The sequence below is a fragment of the Candoia aspera genome, chromosome 3, assembly GCF_035149785.1.
Source record: "Candoia aspera isolate rCanAsp1 chromosome 3, rCanAsp1.hap2, whole genome shotgun sequence".
NCBI classification, from domain to species: domain Eukaryota; kingdom Metazoa; phylum Chordata; class Lepidosauria; order Squamata; family Boidae; genus Candoia; species Candoia aspera.
The window spans coordinates 127,242,401-127,254,469 of record NC_086155.1 but is presented as its reverse complement, the minus strand read 5'-3'; positions in this window follow the sequence as shown (position 1 = coordinate 127,254,469).

Below are 12,069 nucleotides of genomic sequence, written 5' to 3'. Positions count from 1 at the left end.
CAGATCAGTATGCCTGATACCCAGTCAGGAGAATTTTCAATTTTGCTTTTGTCAAGTCCTACTGTAAGACATAAATTGATATTTTATTCCAGACTCTGCTTGCTTCTTTTAATGGCCTTTTCATATTGTTTCAACTGTTCTTTCCCTGTTGGTTCGAAATAGTCTTATTGTTTTAATATTATGCTGGCTTTATTAATGAGTTCTTAGCTACCTTAGCATATAGGACCAATGGGACCATTCATTCTTATATTATAATGTAAGATCAACTAGTTTCATAAAGGCTAAAAATGAATTTTTGGTTATTAATCAACATAGTTTTGGAAACATTTTCTTTTTTCTTTTTTTGCTGATTGGGACGTGACAGTCACAGCTAGACTATTGTAATTAGGTAAGATAGATGGATATGATGGCAAGTAATACAGAAAAGTAACAAAAATCATTGTCAGTAGCTGGTGGCACCTTTCAAGCAATGTGGAACTCTGAAGACTTGCTTCTGAAGCAGTTACCTCATTTATTCCCAATATATTTAAGGACAGAGTCCCTCCAAACACCATGAAATTAGTGCCATGAGATCAAGACAGCTTTTGATTTTTAAGTCACCCTGTAAGCATTTAGGAAATAAGGGGCACTTGAAAGACAGTTTGGTTCTGCTAAGACAACATCTTGTTCTGAATATCACATTATGCATATTTTTGTGGTCTGTCACATTTCCCCTCTTTCCCTGTTATAGTTATTTTTGTCTGATATCAGAAGGAAAATATGCTCATACTGTTGAAACATCTTTCTGTTTTAGTTTAAATAGTAAAGTGAAGACTTGAACCATATGACTCACTTCACTCCTCTTCAGTGAGTCCACATGCTCAGTATAATGTGATAAAAAAAGACACTCATACTTTTCAAAGTCAGTTCAAAGATGTCAGGAAGATGAGAAAATAAAATGGAAAGGGGATGAGGAAACTAAGGAATAGAGAGTGTTAACTTTACAAATTCCACTGAGCCAACATAAATAGCTTTTTTATGAATAGTTTTATGGACACTGTGGCTTGTTCAACAAATTGTGATTGAATGATCTCTTAGCACAATGTATAAATACCACCACAGAGAGGGCAAGAGAAGACAGAGGAAAGGAAATGGACAGTGTGATTGATTCCAGCATAACCTGGCACATGAGTAACATTTTTTTTTTCTTTAGGTTTTCGTACAGGAGTTTTTATTTAGGAATCCAAGGTAACATTCAAGAAATTACAGAACTAATTCAATGCATTTGTATTTAACATATGTGATTACCAAAAGTTCATGCCAGTGGAAAATTGGGAACATGAACTTGTTATGTTATACAGGTCAAAATGCTTCCCAAAACTTGCATGGGTTTCTTCTTAAGCAGAAAGCATTTCAAAATCTTGTTGGAATTATCAGGGGTCATCTCTCATTATCTCATAAGCATAAGGGGGTCTTTCTAGTAAACACATCTCTATTGTGCTTGTGGGATGTCACATGGGTCACCTGATTTCCATTTCCTCCTTCTTGGGTTTGGGGATTAACAATCTCCATTACCTCTTGGGCACACCTGCAAGCAGGAGGTGCTGCAGAATGCAGCTCTCATCCCTTACATCTCGCTTGCATGCAGATATTTCTATTTCACATAGAAATGTGTCTACAAAGAACCAGTGATGAATAAGAGCTTTCTACTATGAAGCTACTTGTATCCAGATCTACTGAATAAATGTAAGCTACCTTTTTTTTTTATCTCTCTTCATCAACTACTGTGTGAAGACTGAATTCTTTTCTGAACGTAATTAAGCTTAATGTGCAAATTTTGGTTCACGCTTCTACTTTGCAAGATTGGTGTTAGCTGCTTGGAGTTCTTTTATTAACCTTTAAAAACTCCATCAAATCTCAGAGAGAATAATCCCATGCTACTTGTTGAAAAGAACAGCAACTGTCAAGTCTCCCAGGAATGTATTTGGAAATGGAGCCAAAAATGGTGTGCAATAATGGAATAGAGATTGTTAGTAGCATTTATTTATTGTTTGCTTATTTGCTTGCAGGAGATGTGGCTTCTCCAACTTCTTCCAGCTGAAGAATATGGAATAAAAATGTGTGACAGGTTCCAAGGAGAGAGGAGAGAATGCATGGATAAGAACAGTCATATCAGTGTAAATGGATCTTGGAAGGAAAGAAAAATGCTAAGAGATCTGGGATATAGGGGATAAAAAGTAATTTCTGTGATTTTTTTTTAGAGGGGAATATACTGCATGTAGCTCAGGGTTGAACTGTGGAGTCCTTGGTGCTCTCTGAGCTTGGTTGTTCTCTTGCAGATGTTTCATTACCTAACTAGGTAACATCAACAGCACTAGTGGGTTTTTACCCCCTTTATTTCTATAAGGGATTTGAATGGTCAGGCAAAACTGAAACTATGAGGACTGATGGTTTGAAGAGAAGGGAAATGATAATGGTTGGCATGTTGTTGCTTTTATTGAAAAGGGTGAAAGGAGTCAAAGAGATGACTATAATACAAGTTCTTTGTTTATATTAATTAGTGTCAGTGCCAGGAATGGAAAGTAAATTAGGGCCATCTATTGAAATGTAGAATTCACAGGTAGCAGAAGGCCCCAATAATAAGGTCATCTTCTCCCCACCCCTTATTTGACGTAGCATTCCTGGTCTAGTGGTCATATAGTGATTTATATTACTTTTGTAATTCATTGTATCTACATGAAGGGGTATATCATCTGTAACCTTACAATCCTCTGGGCCCTTCAGCAGTGTCTGGCCAGGAGCCTGGTGATCACTATAAGTTTGTATATACCAATAAAAGCTACTTCTGGCATTTATCTCAAGTGCTTTGGTTCCTTATTTACATGGGCATTTTCCCCGCAACAGTGACAACTGAAGACTATAGTTTCAATTCCACTTTGAACAGATGACCTTTATTATGCTGTTCTTAAGCCATTGACTTGTATCTCCCTGACCTCACCACATTTTCTTAAGCTCCAGGATTGAATTGTTTCTTTAGACAGAATTCACATTGACAGAGCTTGAAACCAGTACATTCAGGAACTATTCAATTTTACACAGATGTGTTACATTTAGAAGACTGTGTTCCTTAGTTGTGAAGCTGGCAGCAACTCTGAGGACAGAAGTGATTCAAACGCTACTAATTTCATAAAGAAGAAAAAGCGACACTTTCCAATTTCTCTGGGTCCAGACTGCCTACCACATTGCCCACTCACAAATGGACAGTGGGAAAGGTTTAGCAGATTTGAGTGAGTAATTAACTATTTCATCTTAATTTCATATCACCTATGTATAATCTATGAAAATGCTAAAAGAAGCAGCACCTTCTTTTCTGAGAAATTTGACGGAGTAAAGATGTTTTTAAGGGCGTTTTTCAAAAGCTGATCATTGATATGTCCTTAGAAATAGGAAGTCAATTTGTGACAATTAGAATCACTGCTACATTCTGCCTTAACATTCTTGCTTTATTCATACACACACACACACACACACACACACACATATACATATACATATACATATACATATGGAGAGAGAGAGAGAGAAGAGGGCCATCAAGAGCTTTAATGATTCTAACCAGTTTCCATGGGTTTCCTATTTAGAATGTTTGCTGGACTGTGGGGAAGATTTTGCAGACAATTAACTGAGTAATTAAGAATGGTGACTTGGTATGTGAAAATTTGTGCGAAGTTTCAAAGAATCTGCTGTATAATGGACCATGATGAGTTTTAGCATGCTGCTGGGTCTCTGGTGTCATAAAACCTGTTTATAACCCTCTAACCTTATGAGTTTGACTTTGTACTGCCAGACAAGCTTATTATTTTCTGTTGAGTAGCACTATAAATGCTTGAATGTATCATGTTAACTGAACCATTAATTCAATTTCTTTTGGGCAGCAGTCAACCATTCCCCTAAGCTACACAGCTGAAATTTTCAATATAATTATATTAGCCAGGAAACGACAAACCTGCTGAAAAACATACATACTTATCAGTACTACTTACCTCTTGGTAATCCACCCACTTTCCTCCCTCTCCACCAATTTGCCATGAAATGAAACTATGCTGTAATAAGAAATGCCTTCTCAGTTTAGTAACTCCAGAGTGGCACTTCTAAATGATGAGATGAAGGAAACTTTGTAAACAATAAGGTCTTCCAGCAGCAGATGCAATCCCAGCCTGAGATGAGTGTCAGGGTGTCATAACCTGGGGTTTTCAATTGCAAGTAATGTTGACACATCCCTGTGCAGGGGTGTGACATCATTGACAGGGTAATGCCCTTTCAAGGCAGCAAATGCTGCTTCAGAAACTGCAATGTATTGTATTGGGCAGGCTAAATTGTGCTGTGCACGGACAGGAGCCCAAATACAGAGTTGCTGGTAGGTCAGTATTTTAAGTTTGGAAGGTAACAGAGGCTTGCTGCCATGGTAGACGGGAAGGTTCTGAGCAGTTTTAATGGATTTAGTTACAATTTTTAATAATTTCCTTCATGGGCATAGCTTTCCTCAAACTGCCTCTGAGTTTTTTGCTAAACAAAGGACAAATATTCACAAATATATGGCTCATCGAAGTGGAATGCTGGCAATTTATATTCTTTTGGGGAAGGTTAGGGTGAGGATTTTTTTAAAAAAAAACGGCACTGGGGAAACCTGAGGAAGGGTGTCAAGGCAGTCAGCTTGGAAGGACAGCAAATGGACATTGATTGCTGGCCCTTCTCTGTGCTCACCTCTGGGCCAGAATAATTCTATGAAAATTCTAGATGCCAAATTTATGATAATGACAATGTCTTGACATCCAAAGTGATTTGCAAAGAGTCATGAAAGCCAAGATTTTAAAGTGGACTGACAAAAATGGGGGATGTAAATATTGCACCTATAACACCTCTTTTACAGGACTTGTACTGGCTGCCAGAAGGCTTCTGGGCTCAGTTTAAGGTACTGGTTACTACCTATAAAGTTCTGTATGGCTTGGCCCTCGTTCTCTTCAAGACCATCTGCTTCAGCTAACATCTGTTTTCCCTAAATGATCTAGCTGTAATGGTGTTTTGCACAATCTGCCTGACAGTAGCAACAGTTTAACACTTTTTATGAATAGCTTTATTAATACTATCTTTTGGTCTTAATTTGTTAGTTTTTATGAATACTTTATTGATGTCTTACTGGGTTTATTGGAAATCACCTAGGATCATGAAAATACAAATGATTATGAAAGAATCATAATGAACAAACCATGAAATAATCTGCTTCTGTGCCACCTTTTCAGGAAAATGAGTGAAATTGGCAAAAACATTTACTTATAAAAAGCTAGTAAATTAAAAAAAAAATAAAACATGTTAAAACATTACTCCTACTGTGATCTAAGGTCTTCCTTATTTATTTAAACAGCTTGCTACCTTTTAATATTTCATTGATGGAGACAGTTGGACAAAATCTTCTTGATTATGGTACCTATATTGTAGCCATTCTTGGCTGAATTGATATTTTCTTGAGAAGGCCAGTCATAAATTTCTATTTCACTAACTGTGTTTGAAAATATTATCTAATGCAGTCTAAATAATTAATTGCTTGGAGGATCTTTCAGCGTCAAAAGGCAAGTAAAAGTATATCCTGTATATTTGTGTGTGTGTGTGTGTGTGTGTGTGTGGTTTATTTTTTAAATCCTACTGAAACAGGTAGCTGCCTTCTAGTCCAACCATTAGTTTATATATACATACATATGCACAGAAACATAACACAAATACAGCACAAAGCAACTTCCAAAGATGTACTGAAGCTCTATTTTATTTTATTTTATTTTATTTTATTTTATTTTATTTTATTTTATTTTATTTTATTTTATTTTATTTTATTATTTTATTTATTTTTTCATGAATACAGTTGATGTGCTATTTTGTGGGTTTCTTACTTTAACTTGTTGTTATTCTATTTTAACTGCTTTTAAACTAGGTCTACTGGATTTTTTTTTACCCAGCTGAGGGTAAATCTAGATCAAGAAATAAGTCCCTGCTAGGGAATTCGGAATAATTTGTCACAATAGGACTTTTATACAGATAAACCAATTCTAGACACTAAAAAAACCCTAAAATACCCAGGCGTGCCAGAATGCCTATATTGAGAATATTGTTTCAGAAATACAAAAATGCATACAGTATATCTAAGGGGAAATCAGTACAAAAATGTTCATAATGGATAAAAAATATACACAATGCTCCAATTTTAAAAGAAACCTGCAAAATGTACACATTAAAGAGAAATATTTTCAAAAAATCATGCTTACAATAGGAGAAATACATGCAGAAAAGTTTACAAATAGTCATGCATACTTTTTTGTATTACTCAGTAAAAGTATTACCATATACATTCTGTACTGGTTTAAAATTGGTTTAAAATATGAGGAAACAAAGCAAAATTTTTACTGTACACTAACCCATTTTAAAACTTGTAAGAGAATAAAGATGAATAAAGTTGCTGTCACTGAAAATATGAAGTCAAATTCAAGTAAATACGTGTTTCAAATCAAATCAAATTCTAGTAAAATACTTGCAGAAGTTCCAAGATATTTTGCTATCTAAATGAAATGCATAAATAAAAGTAATTTATTTATTTATTTATTTATCATATTTTTATCACCGCCCATCTCCCCCACAAATACTTTTATTACAGCTAACCAAAATTGCATAAAATAATGCAGAAACTTTTGACTTCAAACCTCTTCATATGTGAGAAAATCCAAACATTTTACAGCCATAAAGTCTGAAGTTTAAAATCAGCTGTGAGGCAGAGATTGTAGACCGAATTCATTAGTCAGTGGTATGTATTGCCATTATGACTAACAGCTAGCATTCAGGAACAAATATTATTGGCTGAAAACCCTACCAACACTAGGTCCAAAAAAATACCACCCCCCAAAAAAATACAAAGGCTGACAGACGCCAATCTGTTTTCTATCAAGTGTGAAACACACAGGTGTGACGAACCTGACTCCATTACTGCACAGCTAGATTGCATGTCTCTCATGTAGCCTCAGAATGTTGTATATTCCCTTATAAGGGCATGACTTGTACTTCCCTATTCTCTCTGTACTCACTCCCCCGCCCTGATAGAGCTGCTGAATAAAAAGGAGGTGAGGGCGCGGCAAGGGGCGGGCAGTACCAGCACCCTCCTGAAATGTAGCGTCTCTCCTCACAAAAGAATCCTGTACCTACCGTTGTCTTTTCGATCTCACCCTTGCGAGGGAATCGTTGGCTCATTCCCCCCCCGGGGAATCTCATAGACCGAAGGTTGAAGGACTGGTCGCGCGACGCGACAACTGGGGGCTCGTCCGGGATCCCTTCGGTCTCACGGTGTGATCTCTGTCTAGAGGTGCACTGCCTTCACTCTCGTTACTACGCACCTGGTAAAGGCTCTGCAATCGTAAGTAATGGGCTCCCCACTCTCCAAAGTTTCGTCAGTTCATAGGGACGAACTTTATGATTTAGTGAAGAAGGCTAACTCTTGTCAAAAGGCTAACGGTACGACCATCTTTCCCATTTCAAAAAAATCGGTGACTCAACTCCTACTGTACATGGAGAGACACTGCCCTGTCTATCCTTCAGAGGGGTCGCTCAAAGCATCCACTTGGGAAAGGATAGGAAAATATTTTCATGATACCCCACGAGCACCCGTGCCTATTCTGACTGCCTGGAAGGCTGTCATGGCGGCCATCAACACTCTTTACCCTCCCTCGTCTTCCCCGGAAACTTGCCCCTCTCCTCCCGACCCAAAACTCCCACCCCCTCTTGCCGCCCATCTCGATGCTGTCTCACCACCACCCCCTCCATACCCAGCCGTTCCTTCTCCCCCTTCAGCTCCAACGCCCGACTCCCCTCAACAATACCCCCTCGGAGGCACCATCACTGAACTCCTTTCCTCCCCTCTCTCATTGGAAATGGAGAGTCCCTCTGCCTTTCCCATGACCATCGGCCTAGGGGCGGCGGGAGGAAATTTGTATAACAATATTGAACTTAAGGTTTTGAAACAAATCAAAGATGCTGTAACCACCTACGGCTTGCATTCTCCTTTTACTAGGGGAGTTTTAGACTCTTTAGTTACTGCTAACACTGTTATGTTATTGTATGATTGGAAAATGCTTTTTTCCATGCTTATGACCCCGGCGCAATATGTTGTGTGGCAATCTGAATACGACAAAGGGGTGGAAGTAGAAATTAGAAGAGGTCTTCCCGCAGGGGTGACCGCAGATCAATTATTAGGAAAGGGACAATTCGCAACCTTAGTCCAGCAACAGAACTCCCCCCGTCGTAGTTTTGCTATCATTCACATGTGCGCCATGAATGCTCTCAAAAGAGTGGATGATTCCGACTCTCAATCCACCCAAACGTTTCTGAAAATTATGCAAGAACCAAATGAACCATACGCTTCCTTCATAAGTCGCCTTCAGATTGCTTTAGATCGACAAATTGATAATGCCACGGCTAAACAAGAGCTGCTAATGAAACTTGCTTTTTCTAACGCTAATCATGACTGCCAGACCATTCTGCAACCCGCAGTCAATCAACCGGGTGTAAAACTTGCAGATTTCCTGCAACTTTGCAGAATCGTTGGCACCACCTCTCACAAAGTGAGTGCTCTCGCTGCCGCCATTACCACCTCGCTGCCTTCTACTAACCCCTCCTCTCAGCTCCATTCCCCGGAAGCCCTCGCAGTCACTCGTCATGGAAATTGCTTCAATTGTGGGAAGCCGGGCCACTTTAAGAATCAATGCCGTGCACCCGGGGGAGGTGGTGCGCCCCCTTCCACTCAAAGGGGGCCGCCCCCCCCTTCCAAACCTAAAACTCCTTGTCCCAGGTGCCGCAAAGGCTACCATTGGGCCTCGCAATGTCGCAACAACTCCTCCCTTCATCAGCCTTCGGGAAACTAGATCGGGGGTTCTCAGCTAACCCCGCCCCAAAGGCTGAATTACCCATCACCAGCTTCCCTGTGGAGTTGGCAGAGGATCTTTTGTATGACGATCCAGGGGCTGTCCTTTCCCTTCCTCTCGTTGTCACGCTGAATAAACCCCTTCCTCCTCTTACCCCTGCTTTGCTCATTCCCAACTCCTCGCTCATGCTTGAGGGAATGGTTGCTGCTCCCTATTTGTATGACTCGTCAGATCTGACACGAATTGCTCTGGCAGGAGTGGGAGATAGGTGTTTTTCCTTAGATAAAGGAACAGTTGTCGCCACGCTCATACTTCTCCCTTCTCCTGATACGCCATCATTGTTTGCCTTGCAGCAACCAGTCCACACCTCTAAACCCACCCTCCTTGTCACGCTAAATGGTCGCTCTTTCGAAGGCTTGATTGACACCGGCGCCGACGTCTCTGTCATTCGTTCCGCTGAATGGCCCTCCTCCTGGTCTCTCGCCGAAGCCTCCTCGGTGCAAGGGGTAGGCGGAGCACAGGCCGCTAAGGTCAGCTCTCATTGGCTTTCTGCTGCGACTGCTCATTCTAGTATCACAGCCTATCTAAAGCCTTATATCCTGCCTTTGCACTGCAACCTATGGGGCCGTGATTTGCTTTCACAGTTCCACGCTTTTATTCAACTTCCCTAATGGCTTCGCAGGACCCTTTAAGGCCTCTCTCTCTCTCTCTCAAAACCTCTGTGCCGGTATGGGTTGATCAATGGCCACTCACCAAAGAGAAACTGGACGCCTTACATATCTTGGTCCAGCAGCAGTTAATTGAAGGCCATATCGAAACCTCCACAAGCCCATACAATACTCCGGTATTTGTCATCAAAAAGAAGTCTGGCAAATGGCGCCTCCTGCAGGATCTTAGGGCTATCAACACCATCCTTCAGCCCATGGGACCTCTGCAGTGTGGACTTCCCAACCCCAACTTGATTCCGGAAGGGTACGACCTCATTATAATAGACCTTAAGGATTGCTTTTTTTCCATACCTTTGGCACAAAAGGACAGAATTATTTTTGCATTTACGGTACCGGAGCTCAACAATTCAAAGCCTACTGCTCGGTACCAGTGGAAGGTCCTCCCACAAGGCATGTTGAACTCACCCACAATGTGCCAATTTTTTGTTGATAAAGCATTGCAACCCTATAGATCCCAATTTCCGCATTTTCTTGTGTACCATTATATGGATGACATTTTAGTCGCTGCTGAGGGCCCGAAAGGGACAGTTCAAAAAACTTTTCCTACTCTTCTGGCCACCCTAGCAACGGCAGGGTTAGACGTTGCACCAGAAAAGGTCCAGTCTCGTTACCCAATGCAATACCTAGGCCACAAAGTTTTAGCCTCCACGGCTGCCCCGCTCCTACCTATGCTCACGCTTCCCCAGCCGACCACTTTGGTCCAATTACAACAATGTCTGGGAGTCATTAACTGGGCCCGCGCATACCTCGCTTTAACTACACCCATGTTATCACCTTTATTCCAAGCGTTAGTGGGTTTGACAAATCCAGCTGACAAGGTGTACCTTACAGAACAACAATTGTATGCCCTACAACAGGTTAATGCCGCCCTTGCGACCCAATGGGTGGACCGTGCGCTCACGGACAAACCACCCTCTCTTGCCATTCTTTCAACACATCAATTATTGACTGCCATCATTGTCCAAACGTCTGATAAAAAACATCTACACATTTTAGAATGGCTACACCTGCCACACACACCTAAGACATCCATCATCACCAGAGCGGCACAAATGGCCTCTCTTGTTGAGAAAGGCCGGAAAAGGATTAGAGCCTTAATGGGACTGGATGTTTCCACCCTGTACATTCCCTTTAAGGTTACTCAATGGGAACCCCTCCTACAAAACTCCACTGCATTGCAGGATGCCTTGGAGGACTGGTGTGGCCAGGTGTCATGCCATCTTCCCCCTGATCCTCGATTGCAACTGTTGCGAACAGTATCTTTCACACTAAGCTCGCCGTTCGTTCAACAGCCACTCAAGGAAGCTTTCACTGTTTTTACAGACGGCTCCAAAACCATAGGGGCTTGTACATGGCAAAATAATTGCAAATGGCATAAACGCCTAACAGACCCACAAGCATCCGCCCAACAGGCTGAGTTAGCCGCTTTTCTGTTAGCCTTGTCTCTTTTCCCAGAACAGCCTTTGAATGTTATATCAGATAGTATGTATGTCACTCAAATGGCTGTGGCCATGTTTGATGCATATATTTCCCCTGTTACCCCCCCCTCTCTCATGACGCTTTTTTTGCAGCTTCAAACTTTCCTGAAGGACAGGACATCCCCTTTGTTTGTAGCGCATATTAGAAGCCACCAACAGCTACCCGGTTTCCTGTCCGAAGGCAACCACATGGCAGATGAAGCTTGCAAAATTATGGCCTCTTCCCCTCTTCCTCCGCAGCTTTTAGCAGGGGACAGCCATGCTTATTTCCACCAAAATAGAAAGGCCTTGGTGCGCCAATTTGGCATTACATATCAAGAAGCTACCGCCATTCTTCAACAATGTCCAACCTGCAGTTTGCAGGCAAAGTGCATCCCTGAGGGTGTTAATCCCAGGGGTGTCCAAGCTTGTGACACATGGCAGATGGATGTCACTCATTATCCCTCCTTTATACCTTGGAAGTACATCCATGTATCTGTGGACACTTACTCGGGATTCATTCTGGCAACTTTGCAAAGAGGAGAAGCCACGAAAAACGTAATCAATCATTGTATTCGCACTTTCGTCACATCGGGATGTCCCAAAACTTTGAAAACTGACAATGGCCCTGCTTACGTCAGCGCTCCCTTTGCTGAGTTTTGCCGTAAGTGGTCCATTACCCACAGATTCGGTATACCATTCAACAGCCAAGGTCAGGCTATTGTGGAAAGGGCTAACCAGACTCTAAAGAATGCCCTTGATCGGCAAACGGGGAAAAAGGCTTTAGGCCCCCCGAACCTCCCGATGTTACAAAATCTCCTTAATCTCACTTTGTATACTTTAAATTTCCTTAATCTTACCGGTACCCCCTCTGCTACGGCCGCATCTCGACACTTCTCTAAGCCAGTAGTTCCCTCTTCCCGTCCCCTTGTTTATTTTAGGCAACTGCCC